This window comes from Lagopus leucura, unplaced genomic scaffold (genome assembly GCF_019238085.1).
Source record: "Lagopus leucura isolate 7727_CA_CO unplaced genomic scaffold, USGS_WTPT01 Super-Scaffold_650, whole genome shotgun sequence".
NCBI classification, from domain to species: domain Eukaryota; kingdom Metazoa; phylum Chordata; class Aves; order Galliformes; family Phasianidae; genus Lagopus; species Lagopus leucura.
In genome coordinates this window covers 3770007-3787761 of record NW_024962253.1, presented here as the reverse complement: position 1 = coordinate 3787761, position 17755 = coordinate 3770007, and positions in this window count along the sequence as shown.

Here is a 17755-nt window from a genome sequence, read left to right as displayed (position 1 = left end):
TAAAGAAGTTCTTACGCACATTTGTGCGGAACTTCCTATGCTGCATTCTGGCTGTTTCCCCTCATGCTGTCTCCACACACTGCTAGAAACAGTCCGGCCTTGCCACTCTGCCCCCCACACCTTAGATATTTATAGAGCTGGATCAGGTTCCCTCTCAGCCTTCTTTTCTCAAGGCTAAACAGACTCAGTTCACTCAGCCTTTCTTCATAGGGGAGACACTCCAAGCCCCTCACCATCTTTGTGGCCCTCTGCTGGACTCTTCCCAAGAGATCCCGTTTTTGTCTTTTTTTTACTGGGGAGCCCAGAACTGGACGCAGGACTCCAGATGAGGCCTTACCAGGGCAGAGGATAGGGGGAGGATCACCTCCCTCGACCTGCTGGCCACACTCTTTTTAATGCACCCTAGAATGCCATTGGCCTTTTTTGGCCACAAGGGCACACTGCTGGCTCACAGCCAACCTGTCATCCACCAGGACGCACAGGTCCCTCTCTGCAGAGCTCTTCTCCAGCAGGTCATCCTCCAGTCTGTACTGGTGAATGAAATTATTCCTCCCTAAATGCAAGAATCTACACTTGCTTTTGTTAAAAAAACTTTTAAGTTAAAGAAGGAAGAAAGTTCATAAAGTTCATTTGTATGTACACAGATTGACTCTCCAGTGACTGACTCCTTACACTCCCACAAAAAAATTACTAAATAAAATAAAATTAAATTAAATTAAAAAAAGGGGGGGGGGGGAGGGGGGCAGGGAGGAGAGCACACCACCACCTACCTATGAAACTCTGATAATTATCTTTTAGAAATTTATTTTCTGCTATGACACAATGAAAACAATGACAGAAAATAATGTCATCTCTTTTCAGTTCAAGTCTGTGTTTTCCTAATCAGAGGTAGGCCTTCATGTCGAAGGTTTGATATTTGGAGTTTAATTCGGATCTTCAGCAGTTTCGAGCATAAATGAACTCACCTACACAAAGTGCAAGTTACAAACCTTGCAAGCTCAGGCTTCTTCCTCTAAATTATCAATTCCAAAATTCTCCCATGTTTTATCTTCTACTTATTCCTACTTGAGAATTACATCTATCTTAATTTCTGTGGTACAAGAAACTACTGCAGTATTGGGTTGGATGTCAAATGGTGTTTCTGTGCTCCCTCTGTGATTGCTGCTATAGAATCATACAGTCATCTGAGATGGAAGGAACCCCTGAAGGCCAAAGAGTCATTTCTGTCTTACATCTGGAATTCTGTCTGAAGAACATAAAATTTACTCTAGATAAAGAAAGCATAGGCAGGTAATGTGAACTGTTGGCCCTAGAATATAACATGCAGCCCCCTTCCATGTAAAGCAGATGACATACTGTGTGATATTCAGTGAGGCATTTTCTATATTTGGTCTCTCTCTCCTGTAAAATAGGAATAATAGCATTTCGGCATGCTCACTGTAAGGATGTTAAAGAAAATTGGTTAACAGATCACATCCATGTTTTATTTTGCTGATATTTAATCTCTGATGATAGCCAATAGAAGGTTTGGATAGAAGAGAATAAAGATGATTATAATTTTTTTTTTTTTCTGCTGACAGACATGTGACTTAGAGAATAAACATACAACAGACTTTGGGAAGGAGAAATTTGGAGCTCTTTCAATATTTCATCTCATTTTTTTCTCTTAACAACATTGTATTACAAAATTTCCTCCAGAACAACATTTTTAGAGGAGGAACCTCATATTTTTTAAATAATTTTAAAACCTTTTACTCAAACAACATAAATTATCAGATCAGAAATTAATTTTAGGCTTTTAATTTTTTTTTATTATTTATTTATTTATTTTTTTCTTGCTCAGACCATGCAGTTACTGAAATTCTATGGTATGAATTCATTTCAGAAAGGCAGAGAATCTTAGCATGGACCATATCTGTGGCCTCTTGTGTTGATAGAAAGATCAAAGCAATCAGTGCTTATTTTGCAGACAGTTTACAGCAGTGTGCGTCTATTTATTTCAGATATGCCATTAGTTACTTAAGACACAAGAAAATATCAAACAAACAAATAAATAAATAAATAATGCAATTGTATATTTATATACATTTTCCAGTTGTACTCATGCTGAATTTCAAACAAGATTGGCACCAAGCTGATAACTCCGACTGGAATCTGGCATTGTAATGGACATGTGAAATCCGTTATTCTTCCACAATCTTCTGTGGAAGTCAAAAACTGCTGAGGATGCAAAATGTTTTCCTCAGGGTTTTCATCCTCTTATTGAAAAGAACGTGGGCTGCTTTTCTGACAGCTGTTTCCAACTGTGACCCTCTCTTCTTCATGTCTGTGTGTGTGGGGGGAGATGTCTCTGACTTTCTCAATGGATTACACAAATTAATTCAAAGGCAAGGCTTCAGGAGAAACTTTCTTTTTCTTCTTTGTGGTTCACTGGCACTTTCTATGTCTTCTTTCACTCTTATGTCCTTCTTTCTCTCTTTTTCTCTTTCTCTCTTTCTTTCACATTACTCCAAGATCTTTCCACAAAGAAGTCTGATGATTAGCTACTTAATAGACACAACATTTATTTAAAATACAGTTTTGAAGGAAAAAAAGAAAAATGAAATGAAAGAGAAGGAAATAATATTGTACAGACATCTTATGCCCACAGTGGTTGTTTTTTTTTGTTTGTTTTTTATGTCCATCTCTTTCTTATAATGGCCTTTCATATTTTAGATTCTTATTATTTTTTTCAATGATTTTTACAACTTTGTAGTTCTTACAAAATCATATATAATTATAACTGACCTTCCTGGAAATTCAAATACTTATGCCACTGTCCCAGTACTGGGTCATTCAGTAGAAACTAATGGTTCTGGTCACTTCCCACATTCACGAAGGAATGTGTCTACCTTGTCTCAAATGTCAGTACATTAGGTATCTACAGCCTAAGTGACTACATCTTACTCCTTTTACTGTGAGCATGTCCAGGGCAGGATTAATTTAATCTCAGAGGAGTGAGAGAGAGGGCTTGCCCTGTGAAGATGATAGTAACATCCCTCCACTTCCATACTTCTTGATATTCATCTGGCTTAGTATGTCTCGCCTTTTCATCTTCAGAGGAAAATAGCAGTGTTCAGATAGTTAACAGACCTGAAGGCCATAGTTCCAAGGGATACAAGTGAGATACATTATGGTCCTCACTTGTGGCTCATCTAGTGACCTTTCTAGTAACATATTCACTGTTGTGACAGAAGAAAATCCTAATGTCTTCTTTCAGGTGTAAGTACCACATGTGTACAATGACAATTTTGTACAAAGAAGGACTGCAGGACTCAGCCACATAATGAGGATAAGAGCTCTCCTATAGTTGTGTTCTAGTAAACTCGAGTGAGGGAGGGTAGCGGAACATAGAAAGAGAGAAAAGCCAAAGAGACAGGGGCAGAACAACACAGTGGGCAAATGGTCTCATGTGCTTAATGGAATAATTAAGCCAATGTAAATGAAAATTCTTCTTTGAGTGATACCAAACACTAATGTACACCAGCAGATCTTCTCCTGAATTCTCTCTCTTTTGCCATTCCTCCCACAAATCCTGGTTTTATTCTCAAACATATTGTGACACTGCACCCTCTCAGAATTTTATTTCCTGGCACTTTCCAAGGCAAAACCACACTGTTCTCCCACTATGCCATCAGTTAGAGTCTGCACTTCACAGTCTCTGGGGACATCTCTTTTGCTCAAGCTTTGCAGAAAATGTCTAGAGACGGAGCAAACACTTGCAGAATGACCACTTTCCTTTAGGAAAGTTTAAGCTTAGATTAACATTTTTTAAAAGCCCTAAATCTCTGAAGAAATTCTCATAAAATTCAATGGGAAGGAAGCATCATAAAGAATGCTTATGGCCCAGCTGCCAAGATGTGAACCAGCTTGAATCAGGAAGCTACAAAAATGAATTTAACACAAGTTTTGCTAGCATGTGGTACAGGCAACAATCGGATGCATTCAAAATCTAATAAACACAAATGCACCATCTCTGGTTTAGGAGGCCTGTAAACATGCAGACCTGCAGATTGTTAAGGAAAGTTCATGACAGCTTAATCTGTTTTTGTACTTATTTTTAGGTCTCCACAACCTAAATTTAAAATAAAATAAAAGACTAGTAGGTTAGCTGAACATCAACGAGAGTTATTCACAGACTTTCTCTATTTTTTGTTTAATATCTAATACAACTTTCATAAATATACATATATTTACACAGAATCATTTAGGTTTAACTCAACACTAATACGACTGCCCCTGTAGGGCAAGCAAGATTTTTCTTCATTAGCTTCAACAAGGTAGGATAGGAATATCCTACATTAACAAAAACCGCTTAGTTTTATTTATGTTATCTTTTGTTTGATCTTGAACAGTCTAAGTAGCAGCTGTTTAACTTTCCACTTCATTGCCGATTAAACAAACAAAATTTGATCTTTCAGCCACTGGAAATCAACTTTTGAAAAGCTTTTTAAGTATCCTGGTAGGTGGCCTCAAATTGGCTCATCAGATGTCACAGCACAACTACTGTGAAAAAAAAACCATATAAAAAAAACCCAAACCCTGCAATCTATGATTCCATTTCAATTTCTACTCTTCCCACCATCTCCAGCATTAGATAAGGAAGGTTATAATTAGAAAAGTGAGAACTGTATTCATTATTTCATAATTATTTTTTTTTTTAATATGTATTTGTTTCTATTACAAAATGCAAATGAGTTTATAAACTTTTGTTAAGGGAAATGTAGAAGGAAATGCAGTCTCATAACTTTTGTTGCAGAAACTTTAAAATACAAAATGTTCATCTTAGTTTTTTTTTTATTTTTTAAATACTTTTTTTTTTTTTTTTTTTTTTTTCCCTAACCTTCTAACTTATGTGGAAAAAACACAATTGCTGGAAACTACAAGTGAATGATACTTCTCTAGACCTACAGCCTTCTTTTTCTTACCTATTTAAGTTCTTATGTCAGGTAGGTTCAGTAAATTATCAGCACAAAGGAAAAGAAAAAAAAAAAAGGTCAGTATTATTTAAAGATTTTAACATCAATCAACATATGAGAGAATCAAACTAAATTTTGGATAAAAAATCACAATGTATGCATGAGAAGCTCTGAATCCTTGGAAATTTCTCCTTTAATATTTCATTATATCTTTAAAAAGTAAATAAACTAGTGTCTGTTCAATGAAGAAGACAGTGGCGACTTTTGTCAAAGGAAACAAGAAATAATCCAAAGTCTTTTTCTCTAAAGAATCTGAAGCCTGCTTTAAAAAGTTAATGAAAAGTCTCTCCATTGAATTCCATGGGATTTGGATCAAGCCCCAGATAAGCTGTTCAGTAAGAGCAACTAAAATAAATTGGGAAAAGGTTCTCTGCTTTATGTAGTCATTTTAAGGGAGGTAATGGAACAGCTGTTGCATACATAAAACACACATATCCCTTTGGAAATGCAGTTGGGCAGAGCCTTGCAGCACAGCACGAGCTGCAGGCATTGCCCTGACAGCTTCTCTGGCTGAACAGACCAGTAGCCTGAGCACTAACCTCTCAATGACTCCTCAAATCCCTCTGGCCCCTTAAAAGGAAAAACAGCTTCATTAGTTCCTCACATAAACAGCCAGAACATAAACACAACATGCTCCATTAAAATGGTCAAATTAAGCAAGTAGAGAACCTTTTCTATATTGTGTCGAATTTAGTTCATTTTGTTTTTTATTTTCCTTGCCTTGCTTGATTTGGGTTTACGCATTCTCATTTTCAGGGCATCTATGTGTATACTTCAGTTCAACTAACTTTATTTTATAAAGATAATTGCAGTTGCATTTCAAGGACCTTTTTTCTTCTTTTCCTGGCTTCATTTTAAAGTAAGAAAGCAGAGATCAGAACTGTTGTGTCAAATACTGTATGTATAATCGATTGCTACTCTTTGAATGGCTGGTATAAGAGTCATATCAGGACTTAGCTTTTTTTTTACTATTTGGAAAATGTCCTCCTTTCCAGTGATTTCATGACATAAAAACCTAATGAAAGAATGAAAGAATAGATCATTTAGACTGTTTTTCTAAATTCTCAGTAGTTTGTCACCAAGATATTTGAACGGTATTTCAGATAAAATTGAAGATGCTTCAGGTGAAATGTGGGGACTGAATGCATTCCCTCTGAGGACAAATTCTGCTAAGAATCCTTAGTAATTTTATCTTTCCTGGTTGGTTACAAATGCCCTTACCATTTATATGCTTATGCATGTATGTACTGACAGAATTATAAAGCTTGTGTAAGACTATACTTTTTTTTTTTTTTTTTTTTTTTCATCTTTTTCAAATCGTAGTGTGTCATTATTACTGCTTTTTGTTGTTGCTGTTTTGTTTTCAAGGACAAGGACTTCATGTGATGTTAACAAATAAAAATCCCAAATGTATACTATTTAAGTCATAGGTTCTACTACTTAGTAGAGTTATTGAGTGGAAGAAGTGGCCTTTGTTTCTCAATATTTTTAATTGTAGTTTGCTTACTTTCCTGACCAACACACTGTGAAGACTCAAGTTTTTGACTAGCCTGGTCTGATACTCTTATCTGCTCCAGATGTTTACAATAGAGACAAGTCTTTTGTTAATGAGGCATGTTTCAATTACATCTGTTTTATTTTAGTATTGTGTGAGATATTTGATAATAGCCATCATTAATGAACTTGTAATCAAGAACAATTTTCAGAATGAGAAATCTGAGGAAAGTATGTCAAATAGAAGTCTACTGGGATTTAATAAAAAATATCTGAGTACTCCAATGAAAACAAACAAACAGCAACAACAAAAATAAAGAACTAGAATACAAGCTTTTCAGACAAATAGAAAGCTTTTAGTACTGGGTACTGAGTAGAGCAAAATATTCGCAGATGCTCTCATGGATCAGGAAATAGGGCATGATGAAGATTTTTGCCATTTTTATAAATTTATCTTGTCTGCCTGGAGTTAGGAAGATTACACTAGAATTAGAAAATCAGAACTTTGACCAGGCAGTTTTTCAATCTCAGTAATGGATTTGCAATCTAGAAATCCAAATGTAATATAATGACATAATCTCCAGAAGGACTTCTTTGTGGTTCTGTGAAAACCTCTTTCATTATTACTAACAATTAGCTTATTAGAACTAATAGTACTCTAAGACTCTGCACACTACCAGCTCTTTTAATTTAATTTGTTAATATCATTCATCATAAGTATTGAAAATCAACTGGTTCATGCTTGCCCTTAACTGATAAGCAGTCAATTAACACTTGAAAGCTGTCACATTCAGAAGGGACTTGTTTAATATTCAAGGTAAGCGAGTAAATCATCGGTGTTAATCTGTACGTAGGAGGGGTCAGTGAAGTCTTGCTTTGAACAGAATGACTGTCCCAAGCTGCCAATAAGCTGACGTTAAAAAAAGGAGATGACAATTAAGATTTTCTAGGCTATGCAGTCTTGCTTATACTTCATTTTATATTTCTGTGTTGTTTCTGTTGTTGTTATGGTTTTGTGATTTTTGGTTTTCGGTATTCCACATCATAACATCATGTGGGGCACTGAGAGTTTGACTGTTAGTGCTCACGTTTTGGGTACCGGTCCAGAAGAGAAGAAGAACTACACTCCCAAGGGGACTTTGCAGTCACAGAGAGGAGATACAACTCCTGGCAAGGTCACCTGATGTGCTCTTCTTTGTCCACTCTTCTTTGTTGGCTCTCCTCCCGTCTCCCTGCTGCTCAACTGGACTGCATATCTGACTTCAGTGTTGTGGTGAGGCCTATCTACCTTTCAGACATTCTCTCTCTCATTATATTTGATTTACTGGCTTCAATTCTAATTATATTGTATTATGGTGTGTATATATAGTATGTATATATAGTGTGTATATATAGTATGTATATATAGTAAATTAGTTTGTTTCTCCTTTTCTCCTCAGATTGTTGTCACTGTTTTTTTTTTGTTGTTGTTGCTGTTTGTTTGTTTGTTTGTTTGTTTGTTTTAATTATTTTGGGGTTCCTTGTCCCCTTTTTCTGGAGGCACAGATTTTGTGAAATCCCTCTGCCCCGCTACTCACGGAATTGGGCCGAACCAGCCCGCAAACCATTGACAGTTGTTTTTTAAGACCAGTATGTTTTTCATTATTTTATTTAGTCTTAGTTCAATTTAGAAAGAGAAATAAAACCAATAAAAAATAAAAATAAAAAATAAAATAGAATATAATAATATTCTATGTATAATATATATAATATACATATATATATAAATTTTATATATATATATATATTCTATAATAATATAAATAAATTTAGAAATGTGATCCTTCAAAATATACACCTATTGTGACTGACTTGCAGTTACCAGCGTAAAGGTCAGACTGATGTTAAAGCTTGTACTCCCACAGAGCAAGAAAAGCTCCCACATCTTGTTATTAAAAGCCTGCATTTAACCTGTGTCAGTGCAGGAACAAGAGAACCTTGTAATTTAGAGATCCACAAACAGAAGGACCATTCAGTAAGTCAGTACCTAATTTCCCTTCCAAATACTCCAAGAAAATGAAAACTAAGCCTTCTTTTCAGAAGTGCGACTTTGTGGTAATAGTGATACAGGTAGCAGTAGAGGTAAGGTAGAAACAGAAGATAGTGAGGGGTCTGGAGCTCAAGTTTCATGCGCAGCAGCTAAGGAAACTTCAATTATTTAGTCTGGAGAAGAGCAGGCCCAGGAGAGACCTAAAAGCTCTCTACAGCTACTTGAAAGGAGGTTGTGAAGAGGTGGGAATGGAGTCTTTTCACTTGTACCCAGTGATAGGACTAGAGGGAATGGTCTCAAATTGTGACCGGGAGATTCAGGTTTGACATTAGGAAATACTTTTTGAAAGAGTGGTCTGGCCCTGGAACAAGCTGCTGAGGGAGGTGGTTGAGTCACTTGTCCCTGGAGGTGTTAAAGAAATGTTTAGATACTGTACTGAGAGACATGGTTTGGTGGAAAATATTGTTGATAAGTGGACGGTTGGACTGGATATCTTGGAAGACTTTTCCAACCTTGGTGATTCTGTAATTCTATTATCCTATGATTCTTTCATTTAAAAATAGTTTTTATTTATTTATTCATAATATTTTAATGCCAAAACTTTTGGAAAGCTCATCTTAATTTATTAAAAGAGGAATTAAAATTCTACAAATATATATATATAATTTTAAGATTTTTACTCAGGAAGGTATTTAAATTTTAGTTAAGAATGGAAACCAAATTGAAATAAAAACACTGATCGGAGTTAAATATTGTTTTACTTTGTACATCAGATCCTCTTGTCTCATTGTATATGGGGAAAAGTCAAGGTCTGAAGCACTTAGGGAAAGAAAAGAAAAAAACATTTTTTCAACCACTTACATTAATAATAGTAATAATAACAATTGCATGAAGAATTGTATTCAACAGTTATTTCTTGACCATACTTGAATGATTCAACACACAAGTGAAATATGTTCTCTATCACAACACACTTATGTTAGGAGCAATTATTTTCATATAAAATCCAACTTCAAAAAATTATAGAACATCTTTTTAAAAATAATTCCTTCGTATGTGAAGGTTATAAAAAATTAAGCTTGATATCCATTATGGTCCATTTACTCAAAAGAAATGAGTTGTTTTGTTCCTGTTCATGTTATAAAAATGTTTTATTTAGAACCAAAGTAATTCTCAAAATGATACATGATGTGAGCAAAAAGTCTGAAATAAAAGTATAGCTTACATTACCTCAGGCATGATATTTGTCTGTTTGCAATGGGAGATGACACTTTTTCTGAAGAATTCATTTGAAATAGAGAAGGCCAGCAGTCAGTGAAAATATTTCTCATTCTGAGGTAAAAAATGATTGGCTTGGAAAGAAAAAAACATGCAGATTTTCACAATTATATTTTTCTATGCAATCTGTTGGCCTCAGACATTTTAATTGCTTCTACTTTTTTAAATCTTGGTGAAGCACCTTAGAGGAGCACATGTGCTGCATGTGCCTGGTCTAGTCAAATCCCCAAACTTTTTTTACTATATTTGATCTGAAGTTTCTAGTGTGAAGAAGAAAAAAGCCAATAATGATCAATGAAAAATTTTATCATCAACATAATTTCAACTCTATCAAAATTTAGATAAAATGAATCCATAACTTGCTCAAACGATATCAATATATCATTATTACAATCCTAAGGTGCACTTTCTAAAAGTGATATTTAAGAAACATATGGTGTTCCTTTAATCTGTTTGTTTGATTTTATGTTTTTGGTGTTTTTTTTTTTTGTTTTGTTTTGTTTTTGTTTTTTAATTATTATTGTTGTTGTTGTCTCCATGATCATTTTCTTTGACGTAAAATCTGTGCATACTTGTAATCCATAATATGTAGAGATGAATGGAACTATAGTGGTGATTTCTATCTTTGTCAATAAGGAATGTACGGCAGAAGATCTTCCATCCCTGTTGTGATTGATGTCTGGCAAACTGCTGGGGACAATTCCAGTTGGTGGGTAAGAAACACCATCTCATTTATCTTTATATCATATCTGTTGCAAATTAAACTAAAAACATAGAGTTTGCACACTAAAATGGTTACACTCTGGAGCAATGTGCCTATAAAACAGCATGCTAACAAGCACGACATAATAAATGGAATGCAATAAACTCCTATAATTTCAGATTCTCCCAGAGGCAGATGCTGAGGCTCTGTCACCTGTTGAGCTTCACTTGATGACTGCATAGTAGAATCTCTGAGAAAGTATTTGCTGGGCTCACTTTATAAAAAGTGACTACTACCATACAATTGGAAAACTTCACACATGCTGCATCTGAGATAAAATTTGTAATACCAATAACCAAACACAGAGATTGTTCAATTTATTGATGCTCCTGAACAGGAATAACCTGATATTTATTTATTTATTTATTTATTTATTTATCTATTTATTTATTTTTTAGTATATGACAGCAGTACAGATATGTGCTAAAACTGATTCCAGGAGCTGTTTATGAAAGAAGTCTGCTCTTTTCATACACTATCTGATATCACTATTTTAAGTGCAGCATCTGAGCATCTATCAGCCTGATGCCAAAACACATTGTCAGAGAAGGGCACAACATACTTCATTCAAGAAAGAACAGCATCGGTACACTTACTGATATAAAACTGGTGATTTTAAAAATCATGATTATAAATAAAACTGTGGCTTAACAAGTTTCAAAAACTTAACAAGATAACAAAACAACTACATTATTACAAAAAACAGAGCGCCTATATCTTTATTTGGGTGCACTGAGCATTATTACTAAGGCTGAGGAAAAGGCAGAGGTACTAAATGCCTTCTTTGTTTGTATCTTTCATTGTTAGATCAGTTATCCTTTGAGGGCTGAATACTCAGCCCCCAGAACTGGAAGATAGGGATGGGGAGCAGAATAACTCCCCCACAACTCAATAGGAAAGAGATAGTGACATGCTATTTCGTCTGGGTTGTCAAGGGTACTGAGGGAGCAACAGTGATTATCTATTCCCTTCCATCATTTATCAGAAGTTCTGGTCAGCCAGAGAGGTCTAATGAGAGTTCATTTGCTAAACTGATTCCCATCTACAGAAAGGGTCAGAAGTAAGGATCTACCAATCTGTCAGCTTCATTTCAGTATCAGAGAAGATCATCTTGAGTGTGATCACATGACATGCAAGAGATAACAGGGAATGAGGCATAGACAATATAGGTTCATTAAAGTCAGGTCCTTCTTGACCAGCCTCATCTCCTTCTATGACCAGCTGAACAGCCTAGTGAATGAGGGAAAGGCTTTAGATGTAATCTGCTTAGTTTTCAGTAAAGCATTAATGGTGCCACAGCATAGGGCGTGGTGGAGGCCAGGACAGGTGATCTGAATTAGGCTAGGAATTATTTTATATGATGTGATATTATGAAGGAGGTCATATAAAGGTGTGAAGAGTTGCACTGAGTCAACCACTGCTCAACTATTGCTGGGCACAGGTTGGCAGGCGATTGCACCATTTTTTTGTTATCACTGCATATTTGTTTCCATTTTCCTCTTCTGACAGTAATATCATGGAGTTAACTAAATCAACCTATGCCTGTGACAGAGGGGCAGTACGCCTCCCTCTCCCCCTCTCTCCCCCTCCCCCTTTCTCCCTCCAGCCCCTTAAAATGGAAAGGAAAAGGGACAGGAAGATTGTCACAGGGTTATCCTTAGATACAAATCCGTGACAGGGCAAACCTCCACCTGGACAACCCCGGGCCACATGCGCTCTGGGAGAAGGGGAAGGGCAGAGAGCTAGCAGATAGTTTTGACAGAGAAAACACAATGGCAACGATCTGAGAAGGAATGGTAATTTACTGAATTTAACTAAATCAAACATAACAAGAGAAAACAAAACAAAATGTGAATCAAACCACAACAGTGTGAGGGAAAGCATGTGGTTTGCTCCATGGGGAGCTGAGACAGGCGGAGCCAGAGGGAGAGAGGCAGATGCTAGGGCTCTGTCCAGAGCTCCACCCCACTTCCTCTTCCTGACAGGTCCTCCGGGGATGCTGCCACCTCCCCTGCCATCAGGATCCTCTATGCGCCCATAAAAGGCAGTAAATTGAACCAGAACATTAACTTGTTAACTCCCATTGGTCCACATAATGTTCTGATGTAGAATACAGACAAGAAAAGATCACAAAACCATAACATTCAACCCCTTATTCCACATCACCACATCATGCTCAACATATATTTACATATGTCGCCTTTGTTTCGGCGACCCTGACTGAAGTCTCCTTGTGAAAGTGTTCCGACAGCCCCGGTCAGTTTCGCACGCTTTTCATGACACCAATATGGTGAGCGGCAAAATGGCGTTAATTGCAAGGAGCACACCCTTCTTAAAACTTTCCCCACGCCTTAGGGCTACTACCATTGTCTCTGACCAATGGACATGTGGCATGTCTTGTTTCCTCCTTATTTGGTCTAACCTGTTCTTCTCTCTTATCTTCAAGACATTTGTTGCCATGGTTTCCCAGGGGCCAAGGGGCCCCTGTGGACCCTGGAGACTGCCCCAGCCCATTCAGTTAACTACATACATACAAACAAACAATAATTAATATGCATTTCATATACGCTTATCTATATATGTATATATACATGGAATCACTAAGACCACTGAAATTCCCTTGTGGTACACACTGGACATCCCAACCTTTCTCCATCACCCACCACAAAAAATCACAAAATCACAACAGAGATGGGAGCTGTGCTCAAAGAAGGAAAAAAAAAAAAAAAAAAAAAAGCAGAAACAATCTGTGGAGGAAAACTTATTTTACTAACTAGGATATTGCAATGGAAGATAATATAATACAATCTAATTGAAATTGGGACTAATAAATCAAATAAAGAGAGAGAGAGAGTTCCTGGGACCGAGTCAAACTTGAAAAGCTTGCTATGGCTAGGAAAGCACCCTCCAACACCCACTGCAAGGCAATAAGAGACCCTCAACCAGGAAGGGCCAGATCCGGTGACTTCTGTGATGTACAGGGACAGGTACCTGGAATTGGAGCATTAACACTTGGATTCAAATTCCTGTACTGAGTTCAGCACAGTAAATAGCATCTGCTTCCACTCCATTGAGTGCTTCAGCCCCAGGGCTATGGAAAAAAAAAAAAAAAAAAAAAAAAAAAAAAAAAAAAAAAAAAAAAAAGAAAAAGAACAAAAAAGTTTATTCAATCTGGTCCAGTAAATACTGCATTACTTATAAACAGAGTTTAAATGCATGCAGTGCATTATCCTCCTTACACGCTGAGATGCAAAGGGAGACCCCGTATATGCTACAGCTCACTTAACACCTCAGATTTCTACCTTCTGCATTCCCTAAAATCATTCTGAGGTGTTCAGAGTGTTGTGCCTTTGAGATTTCTACTTTTTACAGTCATCACAATAGGTAGATTAGTAGATCTCTTCAGCAAAAGTTATTTATCCCTGGGAAAGTAAAGCCTAAACAAACAGAAGAAAACATCATTTTGATTGATAGATTATGTTTTTAAAAAACAACAACAACATATTATGAATTAGCATTTTAGTATTCACTTATGTTTCAGAGCATTCTAATACTGTGAGATAGGAAAATTCCAGGCACAAGAAAAAAAAAAACAAAAAAAAAAAAACAAATAAAAAAGCCCACACATAATTACTGTGAGAGAAGAACTCAAGTACATATGGTGTGAAATGGTAAACAGTACAATGTTCTTGCTGTAAGATACACTAAATATTGTTGAACACGTTTCTGAATGTTGTAGCAGAGCTTTTTTTTACCTCTGCATTTTCTTTTCTTTTTTTTTTTTTTTTTTTCTTCAAGGATTTCAATGTTGAAGGGTTCTTTGTTTTTTGGTTTTTTTTGGTCTTTCATTGTTATGCTCCACAGGACTAGTTCGTATATGAAGCCATCTTTCATAATCTGACAGTATGACAATAACAACTCCTTCAAAGATTCTTCTTTAGGTTTAAATTTTCATAATTGCTGGCCTAATTATATATTAAAATTAAAATTTTTTTAAAAAATCATGTGTGGTGACAGCTTATACACATAAATGTTCCCTTCAAGCAACTATAGATAAGGATGAAAAAAAAGTATTCTAACATCTCATATTGATTGCTGAGTCAATGCTGTTCTTGAAACTGTAAAATATGAATGAATATCCTTTGAAAAGAGTAAGATACTAGCTACCTTTGATCAAATCTGGAATGCATTCCTGCCATGCTACTCACTAAAAAGAACAAATAGAGGATAACCCTCAGATGATGAGCCCTGTATCCACAAGGGCTTTCTCTGTGAATCCTAAAAACTAAGTATCTATTGAACAAATGACAGCTTTGAGATGATATGATCACTGCTTGTAATTCATTCAATGAAGTAAACACCAAAAAGGGACTGGCTTTATTTAGGTCATTCTAAAGGGATTGATTCACAATTAAGACGATTATTAAACAGAGAACTCTGTAGACTGGACATGATAAAATATTTCTTAATTATCGAGAAAGTGGAAGATCCTGTCAGAGGAAAGTGAAGAAATCTCCTTACTTCCATGAGACAAATAAGATTACTGAAATGACTCATTCATTAATCTGCATAGAAGCACAAAACATATGAGTTACATATCATATAAAAGTTTTTGCATGTATATTTCGTTGTTTAATTTTAGTTTAAATTAAAGTTTTAAATTATCATTTTTTCTATTCTTGCTGGTTCCCAAAGACAGCAATGTGAGTATTCTCAAAGGAAAGGAGCTTGCAAATAGAAGAGAACTTAAAATGGATCTTAGAAGTGTAAGATCATAGAATCCTAAGAGTTAGAAGGGACCTTAAAGGTCATCTAGTCCAACTCCTCCGCAATTAACAGGGACATGTGCAACTAGATCAGGTTGCTCAGAGACTAGTCCAGCCTGACCTCCAGGGACGGAGCATCCATCACATGAGAAGCACGAGCTACACAGATATATCATAATTTATATATGTCACATAATTACAGAGGAACGCATTCTGCAAATGTTATGGAAAATAAACAAAGTGAGATCATTAAGATGGATATGTTACTGCTAGACTTCAAAAGAATTGAGATCTAGTACTGTTTTCTGGCTACATTTACATTCTCTGGCTTTGGAAGAAATACACATCCAATGAATTGTTCTCAGCCAACTTCTTAGGTGTATCCTTTGACAAACATGCAATGTGTGATTAGAAATAACTTCTCTCATTTCAGATCTGGAAACAAATGCAATCTCTTTTTAATGACCCTGAATCAATTCAGTTTAAAGTGTACAATCATTTGAAGATCAGAAAAATACGTAATTTAGATTTAATATCCGTTTTCTCATCTTTATATAAAACTTCGAGAAATTGAATCTTAAAATAGTGTTGGTTTTGTATGTTTGTTTTTTAAGATTATTTCTAAGCAGATACTTATGCCCAATCTCTTATTTATCTGACCTCCTAAATTAAGAGGCCAAATAAAAAGACTTCGGTAAGTCAGTTTGAAAAGTCTATTCAAAGAGTCTTTCCCTCAAGTGTCTGTGAAGCAAGCCAGTGTTCCTAAACCTGGCACTAAGGTGCCTTTCAGAAGCATGCTGTGCTTCTGAAAGACAGGTTGATAGGAAAACAGGTTTTCTGGATGACTTTTAAAGATACTTCTTTGATTTGTGCAGAACAGTACAAAGCTGACACAAATAAGTAATTCAACAATACAGGAGAAGAAAATGACAGTTTCAAGGTGCTGAAAGACCTTGATTAGGAGCTCTCATGGTATTGTTCTCAGTGGAAATTCATAGTACTTTTAAATTTCCTTAATATATTCTTATAATTGGAAAAAAAAAAAAAAAAAAAAAAAAAAAAAAAAAAAAAAAAGATGTAAAAAGAAAGCCATCAACAGATTACATCAGCAGTGTGTGCTTACAGTCCAGAGAGCCAAATGTTTCACAGAATTGTAGAATCACTAAGGTTGGAAAACATCTCCAAGATCATATGGTCCAAACAACCACCTACCACCAATATTTCCCCACTAAACCATGTCCCTCTGCAAAATATCTAAACGTTTCTTGAACACCTCTAGCAGTAGTGACTTAGCCACCTCCATGGGCAGCCCATTCCAGATCAGGCTGGTGTTAGGATCTGCCTTTCATGAACCCATGCTGGATGGACCTCATTCCTTGGTTGTCCCACACAAGCCCTCTGATCTTACTCAAAATGTCAATCTAATGAGGTTCAACATAGCAAAGTGCAATGTTTTGTGCAAAGTGCAAAGTACTTGGGCCAGAGGAATTCCAAGCATATGTAAAGACTGAAAGGAGCAACCCTTGAGAGTAGCCCTGCAGAGAAGAACCTGGGGGTCCTGGTAGATGAAAAACTTAACATGAGCCAGCTGTGTGCTCTTGCAGCTCAGAATGCAAATGGCATCCTGGGTTCCATCAGAAGCAGGGTGGCCAGCAGGAACAGGGAGGTGACTGTCCTCCTCTACTCTCATGAGGGCCCATCTGGAGAACTGCATCCAGGTCTGGGGCCCAGAGAGGTTATGGATATCCCATCCCTGGTGGTGTTCAAGGCCAGGTTGGACGGGGCCCTGGGCAGCCTGGTCTAGTATTAGATATGGAAGTTAGCGGCCCTGCCTGCAGCAGAGAGGATGGAGCTTGATGATCTTTGAGGCCCCTTCCAACACAACCCATTCTAAGATTCTATCAAAATGATCTGCTCCATAACCTTCCCCGGCACAAGGTCAGACTGACAGACCTGTAGTTCCCCAGGTCCTCCTTACAGTCTTTCTTGTAGATCGGAGGCACACTGGCAAGCACCCAATCTTCTGGGACCTCCCCAGTTGATCAGGATTGTTCCTAGATCTTGGAAAGCAGCTTGGAAATCACCTCCATCAGCTCCCTCAGCACCCTTGGCTGGATCTAGTCTGGAGTAGTAGGTTTCTGACTGTTTCCACTTGAATTGTGGGGGTTTATTCTGTTCCCCATCCCAGACTTTCAGGTCAAGGGGTGAAGTATCCTGAAGAGTTCAAGCTTGGTCTTTCTAATTTTCTCCCTGCATATCTTAACAACTTCTCTGTACTCTGCCCAAGTTGTCTATCCTTCTGCCACACATGGGAGACACTTTTTCTCCTGAATCCTCAGAAAAATTTCCCTGTTTATCCACACTGCTGTTCTTCCCTGATGTTTCATCTTACAGCACATGGAGATAT